Source organism: Pinus tabuliformis, chromosome 5_1 (assembly GCF_031772625.1).
Source record: "Pinus tabuliformis cultivar Carrire ecotype Pingquan chromosome 5_1, CPIR1, whole genome shotgun sequence".
Classification (NCBI taxonomy): domain Eukaryota; kingdom Viridiplantae; phylum Streptophyta; class Pinopsida; order Pinales; family Pinaceae; genus Pinus; species Pinus tabuliformis.
In genome coordinates this window covers 284,010,811-284,022,719 of record NC_142305.1, presented here as the reverse complement: position 1 = coordinate 284,022,719, position 11,909 = coordinate 284,010,811, and the positions used below count along the sequence as shown (strand labels likewise).

General features: G+C 39.6%; 2 pseudogenes; both read right to left on the bottom strand.

The window, feature by feature from the left end:
• Positions 1-5,208: 5,208 nt before the first annotated feature.
• On the bottom strand, positions 5,209-6,636 carry LOC149164465 (glucose-6-phosphate 1-dehydrogenase 6, cytoplasmic pseudogene; annotated as a pseudogene).
• Positions 6,637-10,485: 3,849 nt separating this feature from the next.
• LOC149164464 (glucose-6-phosphate 1-dehydrogenase 6, cytoplasmic pseudogene) lies at positions 10,486-11,425 on the bottom strand (annotated as a pseudogene).
• Positions 11,426-11,909: the final 484 nt, after the last annotated feature.

Sequence of the window (11,909 nt, the reverse complement as noted above, 5' to 3'; positions counted from 1 at the left end):
TACATTACTAAGGTTAAAAATAAGAACTTTATATAACCAAATTATAATAGTGACTAACTATATTACAATGGTAATCCATGAGAGTTTTTGTTAGAGACGTTGCAGTTTCGACATTTGAGAAGGCATTATTGACAAGATATCATAAAAGTGTCATATAATTCATGATAAGTTTCCAAATCCCTTACCTTAGTTAAATATTTTTTTGTAACCTATTATCACAGTCTAGTTTTAGAGTAAAGGGATTAGTGGTCTTAAGTACTTTTTTTTTGTAACCTATCATCATAGTCTAGTTTCAAAGTAAAGGGCTAAATGGTCTTAAGTTTTTATTGAAAATTTGAGGGGCACTCACAGTTAAATTGTCATAGTTTCAGAGTAAAGGGCTCAGTGGTCTTAAGATTTTATTGAAAATTTCTGGTGCACTCACAGTTAAATTGTTGGTATTGTCCTAGAAATTTTGAAATGGAGGAATTGACCATTGAAATGGAGGTTTTGATAAGTCAAAGGTTAGCATTGTTCCAGAAAATTTGAAATGTAGGCGTTGAAAAATCAGAGGTCAGTACAATAGAATTTTAGGCACACTAAAAGTTAAATTATCAGCGTTGTTCCAGAAAATTTTGAAATGGAGGCTTTAATCAATCAAATCTATTATCAATGTTGTTCCGAAAAATTTGAAATGGAGGCACTGACCATTGAAATGGAGGCTTTGATCAATCAAAGGTCAGCGTTGTTATGGAAAATTTGAAATGGAGGCTTTGATCAATCAAAGGTCAGCATTGTTCCGGAAAATTTGAAATGGAGACATTGACCAATCAAAGGTCAGCACAACAGAAACATCAGATTCAAGTAAAAGTGCAACAATAGTCTAACTAGGCAGAGGAATTTCCCAGATTTCATTGCCGCCCAGAAAAATTTCTGATTGCAGCCATCGACAATTCCTCCACCCTCCGCCACCCTCTGCTAACTCTGCCACCGTTCCACACTAATTGCTTCTGGAACAACCCTCTAGCCTAGAAAGGACTCTAGCCTCCACCGGAAAATACTGACGCGACCTAAAACCTGCATTAATGTGATAGTCATTTGAATTTTGAAAATGCTCACCCAAATTCTAGATATTTTAATTTCAAATTCGGGAACGGTTAATCAATTTCATCTCATCGGGTATAGAAATGCATCAGGAGCTCAGCTAGTTGTGGAAAAAGGAGGCAAACTCAAATACTTCAAATCTCTTGGTGTGGCCACCAATATCCACTTGGATTATTCCTCCCACATTAGGAAGCAATGGTCCCCATTGCGTTGAGTTCCTCCATGAGATGATGAAGCTTCTGCTAAACTTCATCCCTGGTGGGCCACTTGGCCTGGTGAAGGAGTTGGAATTCTTTGACAACTCAATATAGATGGATCTTCTACTCACGAGTTTTCCTGATTTGCATGTCCATGATCGAATCAGTTGCAGCTTGTTCCATGAAATCTCGATTTAACTCTATTGATGTGAGTTGTTCTGCAATGTTGGATGTGTCTAGTAATGGTGGAAAGTATGGCTGAAGGTGATCCACATTAAACAATGGGTGTAGGCCAAGGAATAGAGGAATGATGAGCTCAATATAATTATCTCCCATAGCCTTAGTGATGGTGTATCGCCCATATCGAAGCGGTTGAATCCTGCAGTGGGGCCCAGCGAGGCACTCCTGCTGCAAATGTAACCAAACATTGTTGCCCACCTTGAACTTGTGTGGCACCCAATGCTGATCATGCTGTTGCTTGTACTTGGCATTGGTTTTGTCTAATATGTCATGGACCTATTGGCAGATGTGTTGAATATGCTCAATGAAGCTACTTGCCTTGTTGGCAATGGACTAGACATGAGCCGAATCTCTCTGAGTCACTGTAACCGGTATGGCCACATCAATGGCACATAATGGTTGGAATCCCGAAGCCACCTAAAAATGGTTGTGGACAATCAAGTTGTGGAGAGCACGGTTGTAGCTATGTTGGACATAAGGGATGCTCTCATCCCATGTGCATGGATTCTTTGAGTTGTACATGCACAGAATGTGCACCGTCATCCTATTGATAACCTTTGTTTGGCCAACCATTTGGGGATGTAAAGTTGTGGAATTAGTGAGGCTGTTATCCCGATATGAGATGATAGACTATGGGATCCCAAAGTGTAGCTACATTTGTTCATATAAGAGTTTAGCAGCGGCTTCTCCTATGATACTCTTCTTGCAAGTTGCCATAATGGCCATGTTCAAGAATCGGTCAGCGACCACATAAACACAATTGTTGCCATGCTTAATAGAAGGAAGGCTTGACATGTAATCCATGGATATGGATTCCCAAGGTCGACTAGGGGTACGCAGTGGAGTACAGAGACCTTGCTTCTTGGTGGTCAGTTTGGCGATGGCACATGAAGTGTAGAATCTTATGTACTTCCTGACATGTCACCGAAGATTCGGCCAATAGAAATAATTATGTAGTACTGACACTATTTTCTTGACTCCAAAATGCCTAACGGCCTAACTGTAGTGCACTTCCCAAATCATCTTCACATGATCACTTGAAGGAACATAAAGGTGTCCCATATGGCATAATAAAGCATCCTAGAGATGAAAACCTGGAACTTGCTGACCCATTAAGAAAATATGGTATGTGCGGCCGAATTTCAGGTCGCTTTTGTAGAGAACTAGCCAATCAGAAGTCTCATGCCCACATGATTTGAGCATGGTAGTTATCTCCATGACCGGTGGTCAACTGAGGCACTCTACAACATTATTTGTGCTTCCCTTCTTATACTTGATATTCAAATCGAACTGTTGCAGTTATGTGGACCACTTCTGATGGTGATCATTCTGCAACTTCCCTTATGTCTATATGAATTTCTAGAATTGGTGCTCTCTGTGGATGATTGTTTCCTTCCCCAAATTGTAATGCTTACATTGTTGGTAGGCCTTCACAATGGAATACATCTCTTTATCATATGTGGGATGATTTTGGACCATGTCTGAAAGTGTCTCACTGTGATATGCCACTAGATGCCCTTGTTGAGTAAGGACAACACCAATGGCATTGTGAAAGGCATTTGTCTCAATCTCAAATGGTTGTTGCAATTCTAGTAATGTGAGCATTGGTGCAGACTAGAGGAAATGTTCAACTCTACAAATTCCTTCTGTTGAGATTCAGACCAGAATAATTTTCCTTTCTCTCCTCCTTTGGTGACTTGACTCAAGGACCAAGTGATATGAGAGAACCCCAACACGAACCTACGGTAGAAATTGGCAAGACCTAGAAAGTTACGGAGCTCTGTTAGAGTGGTTGGGGCTAGCCAATCTTGAATGAATTGGATCTTGGTTGGATCCACCTGCACCCCCTATTTATCAATAATGTATCTCAGATACTAAAGGTGAATAATGCCAAAATCCAAATTGGCGCATAACTTGTGTTGCTGCTGTTATCACAAAATCACACACTGAAGGCTGCCAATCAGCTAGATTATGTGTAACTGTTTCAAACCAAGCTTTGGACTAAGGTTTAACCTCCTTAGTCTGAGAGGGCTCTCTCACAGATTATGAATATTGATTAATGACAAGGAAAGATGGCTAACTCTTATAAGACACATGAAGAAAATATGCTGGCTGGAAAAATATCAAATTAATTCCCATTGGGCTTATGGAGTCTCACACATCTCAGCAAACAAAAACACCATCTTTTCATAGAAATCAGGGCTCTTTACATCTAATGTTCAAACACAACTTACATAAAACACAGTTTGCCAAAACATACAGGAAGTCAGAGCATGATACATGAGTTCTGAGTGATTATGCAATGAAAAGACTGTAAAAGAACACTAAGAGAATAAACCACCATACATTTGAACAATAAGATCTATTGAGAATCCTGAGAAAAAACAACAGTCATTTGCATTACTGAAATCTGCTTTACATAAACCAAAATAGACTTGTTCTCTATCAAAACATCCAACCCCTATTACATCCAAGTTTGATCTATATATAGAGATACATCCTTAACCACTTTGAGCTTCCTCCTCTAGCATGAGGGGAGCTTGAAGATTGCTACTAATTACTCCTATCTACTGTTTAACTAACCCATTAAGTACATTAAGTGCTGAACTGGAATTACAAAGAGTCCTAATTAAACTACATATCTAATTCTATCTTCCTCGTATCATGATTCCTCCTTGCAGCTCTGACACCTGGCTTTCTCTTCGTTCAGCTGAGATGGCATGAGATGGAATAAGATGGGCAATTAATGTCCCATGCTGGCTTTGAATATCGAAGGCTTTGATCTGTTCTGTATTGGCTGAAAATATCCCTAAATTGTCGGTTCTGGTCCCCCATCACCGAGTATGTAGCAGTGGATACTTTAATTCTTTAATAACCCAAGAGAATAGGGTAACACCATGCTCCTGATATGCTGGAGGCTTCCTTGGTAGACAGGTGTGCCAACCAAAACTTTTCGTATGCAGCTCTTCTCCAAACCCTAATCACCAAGAATAAAGTGGCTTTATAACCAAAAATCTTAAACTTAGGTTAAAAGATTTCACCTTTTGTTAAAGGTACACATGGCATATGTTGAATGGATGTAGCAGCTTCCTTTGATCCCTTTCATGTCACTGAGGTGTTTCCTTTGCAAATTTTTGATTCTGCCATCAAACTGTTATATGCATTTGAAAAACACACCTACAGCAGTTTCGCAGTTTCGTAGCGTGCTGCGAAACTGCGAAACTGTTTTAAACAATTTCACTTTTCCCCATATTTCTCTTTCAGCTGATTTTTCACATTTTCCTCAACAAATGAATAACAACTTGCAAGTAATCCTGTTCAGCTGCTAGGCTTCAATGTCAATAGCTTTTCCTATAAAACTCAAACAACATGCTCAGATTTCTCTGCAAGCCCTGCCAACCTGGAACCTTTCACTGTAAAGCACCTTTTCTTACAGCCACTTCGATAGATTCCAGACCGCGAAGAACACAACTTTGACAGATGTTCAATTAGATCAATAAATCATCCACCTCAAATGATTGTGAAATATCCCCATGGACCATTCGAGTGTGCATAAAGCCCAATTTAATGAACAAATGGCCAATACCGTTAACAACAGCATGAAAAATGGAAACTCCAGATTGCTTGCCACAAAGGTAACCACCAAATATGTGGTGTTTACAACTCAACCATAAGTGATTCAAGTTCTTTAACCATTGCTTGCAAGAAGTAACCTGTTTTCTGGAGATACTTTGGCTGGAACATAGTTTACTAGTTTAGCATTTAGTCCCAGCTCTCTCAACCATATGAGCCTGCCAGTATCAAGAAGTTCTTTGCATTTCAATCCTAGTACTGCCCTTTCAGCTGGCTTCAAGCATCTAATAATATTTCCAACATCATGAACATTAGCATCATCTTCAGTGGTATTGCAAACATTTAAGTTGGTTCCGACTTTAACGCCATTAGAATGATCATAGCAATGTTGCCCATCAAGTGCCCAGCTGGTCAGCCATGTTACAGCACAAAATTCTTCTCTTGTAAAGCCCAGGTTTATGAAAAAATGTTTATTCACATAAGATTTCCATTGGCAAAGATGGTGGCAACATGTTGCAATTGCAAGGCCTTTTATGTAAGGATGATTTCCTCCTCTGTTGGTATCTTCTGTATAGCCCTCATACTGTCCAAGAACTACATTTTCAGCTCTTATAGGTTGAACAGATTCAAGGACCTTGACTTTCCCTGAATGTGCCCAGGGTAAAGGGAAATTGGCTTCTCCATAGATATCAAACAAAGAATCTGCAGTAGATGATTTTGAATGATATCACGAATAATCCCGTATTCATCAAAGTATCCACCTCGACCTTCTGTTCCAAAATCTTCCCTAAAGACAATCTGAACGTTATCAATGTTATCTCGATTCCAAAGGGGCAAAAAGAGTCGGTTTGCGCACCGAACTTCTAACAGATTCTACACTAATTCCTTTCCAAGGCAATGATCAATCCGATAAATCTTCTCTTCACTAAAAAGCTCCCCTAGCTGTTCACTCAAATCCTCTGCTGATGTTAAGTCCTTCCCAAAAGGCTTCTCGACTATAACCCGCGTCCAACCTCCTCGTTGATTCATGCAGTGATGCCGGATCATTTTGCATACAATGCGATACACTGATGGAGGCAATGCGAGATAAAACAACCTTCTAGAAGGCCCTTCTGCCCCATTCTTTGATTCTTCATATTTCACAATTTCTTCATTCAGTTTAAGAAAACCCTCCTCCTTGTCATAAGCTCCAGCAACATATGAGACCAAATTCAGAAAATCTGAAACAACTTCAGTAGGATCCTTAGTGGAGTCTGGCTTTGCTAGTTTCAAGTGCTCTCGTATGCGATCTCTTAAGCCATCATTTGAAAGTTGTGTTCGAGGATATCCCAAAATGTAAACTTCCTCAGGTGACAAAAAACCCTGACGGAATAGGTTGAATAGCGCGGGAAAAGTTTCCTTTTTGGCAAGATCTCCAGAAGCTCCTAGAACTACAATAGAAAGGGGCTGGCAGCCACTTTTTGTTGTATTTGATAAGCTTACTGTTGAAGAACTCAAAGATTCAGACTCCAGCTTTGAAGGACTTCCACCAGAACCCATTCTTCCTCTTCAGATTCAGAACTGATGACAAGCATACACGCAGGAGCTTGAGAGCATGCTTCCTGTAAAGTGCATCCACCCCAGAGCTATTTTGCATGACAGCTGCTATGGATTCGAACAAATCCCCGATTTCGAAACGCGCTACGAAACCACCTAAACATGTAGCGCTGCGAAACTGCTAAAAAGGATTCAAACCAATATAAGACATTTGGCATTGAAATTTTTTTTTCAGTGATAACAGTGGCTCCACTTGGGATAGTGTGCCCTTGAGGTACACTAAGAACCTGCAGTTCCAGTGCCTTATAAAATTTATTTGACAAACATCTTCTTTAAGTTCCTTGGGCCTTCACCTCGGGCTTTAGCTGGATGATCACTGTAGGAGAAAGAAAACTACATCTACTAAAAAAAAAATGCTCAGTCGACCTTGAGCTTATTTGCATTTACCTACCTACCTACCCTAACAATTTCAACTTCTTTCTGCTCAATCAATATGAAATTTCCAATGTAGCCAATCCTCTGTTTTATCTGATATTTGATTTCTTTGACTGCATCGGAGTTCAGAGCCAATATGATAGTGTGATGACCGCTGCCACTGAAATTGTCTCTGATCTTTATAGGAAAACTGAAACACTGGAGAGTAAAACTCTTCCATGTAATCAGCTATAGGATCCCAGAATACATGATCAGCTTGATTTTTCTTGTAGCTTTCTGGTTGTGCAAACTGATCTTCAACAACAATATACAGCTCCTTAAATGTGAAAGAGAAAGGAAGTGGCACTCTCTCCTTGTGTTCTGCAGAGAAAGGAAGCGGCACTCTCTCTCTCTCCTTGTGTTCTGTCATAGAAAGCTTCTGAAAATAATGATCATGATTATGAAGACTGTATGCTTGAATTTGTTCTTCCAAACCTTTAATGTCTTTCTCAATGTCCTCGACAACTTCACCCAAAAATCTCATCTTATCCTCTGCCTTGCAGTCAAAGGATTTAGATACGAGGACAAGGACAAAGAAAAATTTTCATTTGTTTCTCCTTTACTATGATCATTATTCCATTGTTTGAAACCTTCAACTGAAGGAGAGTTTACCACCACCTCTGACCTATCTATCCATTCCTCCAAAAACATAAGCCAAAAGTCTTGAAATGACTTAACGGATTTGATAGGAAAACTTTCAATCCATTGTTTGCATTTCCCTTGAAGTGAATCATAAAATAACATAATGCAAACATCCTCATGTTTAACTCTAAGAAGCTCAGCAAAATGACAGAAATCTGAGATATGCTTCAGAGTTAAACTCAAATCTTCTCCATTAAATTTGGGACCATTCCTTAGAAAATATGCATCCTTGGGAAAATGATTTGGGAAACCATGAATTCCTGAAAAATCTATGCATGCATACCTTGAACTAAGAATGGTAGCTTCTGGGTCCTTCATAACTCCAGTGGAATCACCATGAACCTATGAATTTCGAATTAATCAACAATGGAGTCACCAAGGTAGTTTTGCAGCCTCAAAAACCTTCTGAGCTCCTGCTACCTTCAGAAGTTCAGCTTCATAATTTCGGGAAAGAATAATCTTCAGGCTCCCGGCAGACGCACCAAAATGTTATCACAAAATCACACACTGAAGGCTGCCAATCAGCTAGATTATGTGTAACTGTTTCAAACCAAGCTTTGGACTAAGGCTTAGCCTCCTTAGTCTGAGAGGGCTCTCTCACAGATTATGAATATTGATTAATGACAAGGAAAGATGGCTAACTCTTCTAAGACACATGAAGAAAATATGATGGCTGGACAAATATCAAATTAATTCCCATTGGGCTTATGGAGTCTCACACATCTCAGCAAACAAAAACACCATATTTTCATAGAAATCAGGGCTCTTTACATCTAATGTTCAAACACAACTTACATAAAACACAGTTTGCCAAAACATACAGGAAGTCAAAGCATGATACATGAGTTCTGAGTGATTATGCAATGACAAGACTGTAAAAGAACACTAAGAGAATAAACCACCATGCATTTGAACAATATGATCTATTGAGAATCCTGAGAAAAAACAACAGTCATTTGCATTACTGAAATCTGCTTTACATAAACCAAAATAGACTTGTTCTCTATCAAAACATCCAACCCCTATTACATCCAAGTTTGATCTATATATAGAGATACATCCTTAACCACTTTGAGCTTCCTCCTCCAGCATGAGGGGAGCTCGAAGATTGCTACTAATTACCCCTATCTACTGTTTAACTAACCCATTAAGTACATTAAGTGCTGAACTGGAATTACAAAGAGTCCTAATTAAACTACATATCTAATTCTATCTTCCTCGTATCATGATTCCTCCTTGCAGCTTTGACACCTGGCTTTCTCTTCGTTCAGCTGAGATGGCATGAGATGGCATAAGATGGGCAATTAATGTCCCATGCTGGCTTTGAATACCGAAGGCTTTGATCTGTTCTGTATTGGCTGAAAATATCCCTAAATTTTCGGTTCTGGTCCCCCATCACCGAGTATGTAGCAGTGGATACTTTAATTCTTTAATAACCCAAGAGAATAGGGTAACACCATGCTCCTGATATGCTGGAGGCTTCCTTGGTAGACAGGTGTGCCAACCAAAACTTTTCGTATTCAGCTCTTCTCCAAACCCTAATCACCGAGAATAAAGTGGCTTTATAACCAAAAATCTTAAACTTAGGTTAAAAGATTTCACCTTTTGTTAAAGGTACACATGGCGTATGTTGAATGGCTGTAGCAACTTCCTTTGATCCCTTTCATTTCACTGAGGTGTTTCCTTTGCAAATTTTTGATTCTGCCATCAAACTGTTATATGCATTTGAAAAACACACCTACAGCAGTTTCGCAGTTTCGTAGCGCGCTACGAAACTGCGAAACTGTTTTAAACAATTTCACTTTTCCCCATATTTCTCTTTCAGCTGATTTTTCACATTTTCCTCAACAAATGAATAACAACTTGCAAGTAATCCTGTTCAGCTGCCAGGCTTCAATGTCAATAGATTTTCCTATAAAACTCAAACAGCATGCTCAGATTTCTCTGCAAGCCCTGCCAACCTGGAACCTTTCACTGTAAAGCACCTTTTCTTACAGCCACTTCGATAGATTCCAGACCGCGAAGAACACAACTTTGACAGATGTTCAATTAGATCAATAAATCATCCACCTCAAATGATTGTGAAATATCCCCATGGACCATTCGAGTGTGCATAAAGCCCAATTTAATGAACAAATGGCCAATACCGTTAACAACAGCATGAAAAATGGAAACTCCAGATTGCTTGCCACAAAGGTAACCACCAAATATGTGGTGTTTACAACTCAACCATAAGTGATTCAAGTTCTTTAACCATTGCTTGCAAGAAGTAACCTGTTTTCTGGAGATACTTTGGCTGGAACATAGTTACTAGTTTAGCATTTAGTCCCATCTCTCTCAACCATATGAGCCTGCCAGTATCAAGAAGTTCTTTGCATTTCAATCCTAGTACTGCCCTTTCAGCTGGCTTCAAGCATCTAATAATATTTCCAACATCATGAACATTAGCAGCATCTTCAGTGGTATTGCAAACATTTAAGTTGGTTCCGACTTTAACGCCATTAGAATGATCAGAGCAATGCTGCCCATCAAGTGCCCAGCTGGTCAGCCATGTTACAACACAAAATTCTTCTCTTGTAAATCCCAGCTTTCTGAAAAAATGTTTATTCACATAAGATTTCCATTGGCAAAGATGGTGGCAACATGTTGCAATTGCAAGGCTTTTTATGTAAGGATGATTTGCTCCTCTGTTGGTATCTTCTGTATAGCCCTCATACTGTCCAAGAACTACATTTTCAGCTCTTATAGGTTGAACAGATTCAAGGACCTTGAATTTCTCATTCCGAATGTGCTCAGGGTAAAGGGAAACTGGCTTCTCCATAGATATCAAACAAAGAATCTGCAGTAGATGATTTTGAATGATATCACGAATAATCCCGTATTCATCAAAGTATACACCTCGACCTTATGTTCCAAAATCTTCCCTAAAGACAATCTGAACGTTATCAATGTTATCTCGATTCCAAAGGGGCAAAAAGAGTCGGTTTGCGCACCGAACTTCTAACAGATTCTACACTAATTCCTTTCCAAGGCAATGATCAATCCGATAAATCTGCTCTTCACTGAGAAGCTCCCCTAGCTGTTCACTCAAATCCTCTGCTGATGTTAAGTCCTTCCCAAAAGGCTTCTCGACTATAACCCGCGTCCAACCTCCTCGTTGATTCATGCAGTGATGCCGGATCATTTTGCATACAATGTGATACACTGATGGAGGCAATGCGAGATAAAACAACCTTCTAGAAGGCCCTTCTGCCCCATTCTTTGATTCTTCATATTTCACAATTTCTTCATTCAGAATAAGAAAACCCTCCTCCTTGTCATAAGCTCCAGCAACATATGAGACCAAATTCAGAAAATCTGAAACAACTTCAGTAGGATCCTTAGTGGAGTCTGCCTTTGCTGGTTTCAAGTGCTCTCGTATGCGATCTCTTAAGCCATCATTTGAAAGTTGTGTTTGAGCATATCCCAAAATGTAAACTTCCTCAGGTGACAAAAAACCCTGACGGAACAGGTTGAATAGCGCGGGAAAAGTTTCCTTTTTGGCAAGATCTCCAGAAGCTCCTAGAACTACAATAGACAAGGGCTGGCAGCCACTTTCTGTTGTATTTGATAAGCTTACTGTTGAAGAACTCAAAGATTCAGACTCCAGCTTTGAAGGACTTCCACCAGAACCCATTCTTCCTCTTCAGATTCAGAACTGATGACAAGCATACACGTAGGAGCTTGAGAGCATGCTTCCTGTAAAGTGCATCCACCCCAGAGCTATTTGGCATGACAGCTGCTATGGATTCGAACAAATCCCCGATTTCGAAACGTGCTACGAAACCACCTAAACATGTAGCGTTGCGAAACTGCTAAAAAGGATTCAAACCAATATAAGATATTTGGCATTGATTTTTTTTTTTCAGTGATAACAGCTGCAATGTTTGGAGAACCTGATAGATGTGGTGGAGGTGCTCTTCCCAACTGTGGCTGAAGATTAGGATGTTATCCAACTATACGACTACAAATGAGTTGGTGAATGGCCATAAGATGTCATAAATGAGCCTCATGAACATTGTAGTAGCATTCGTCAACCCGAACAACATAACTAACCATGCGAAAATACCCTCCTTTGCTTTAAAGGTAGTCTTCCACACATCGAAGGGTTCGACTAGTACCTAG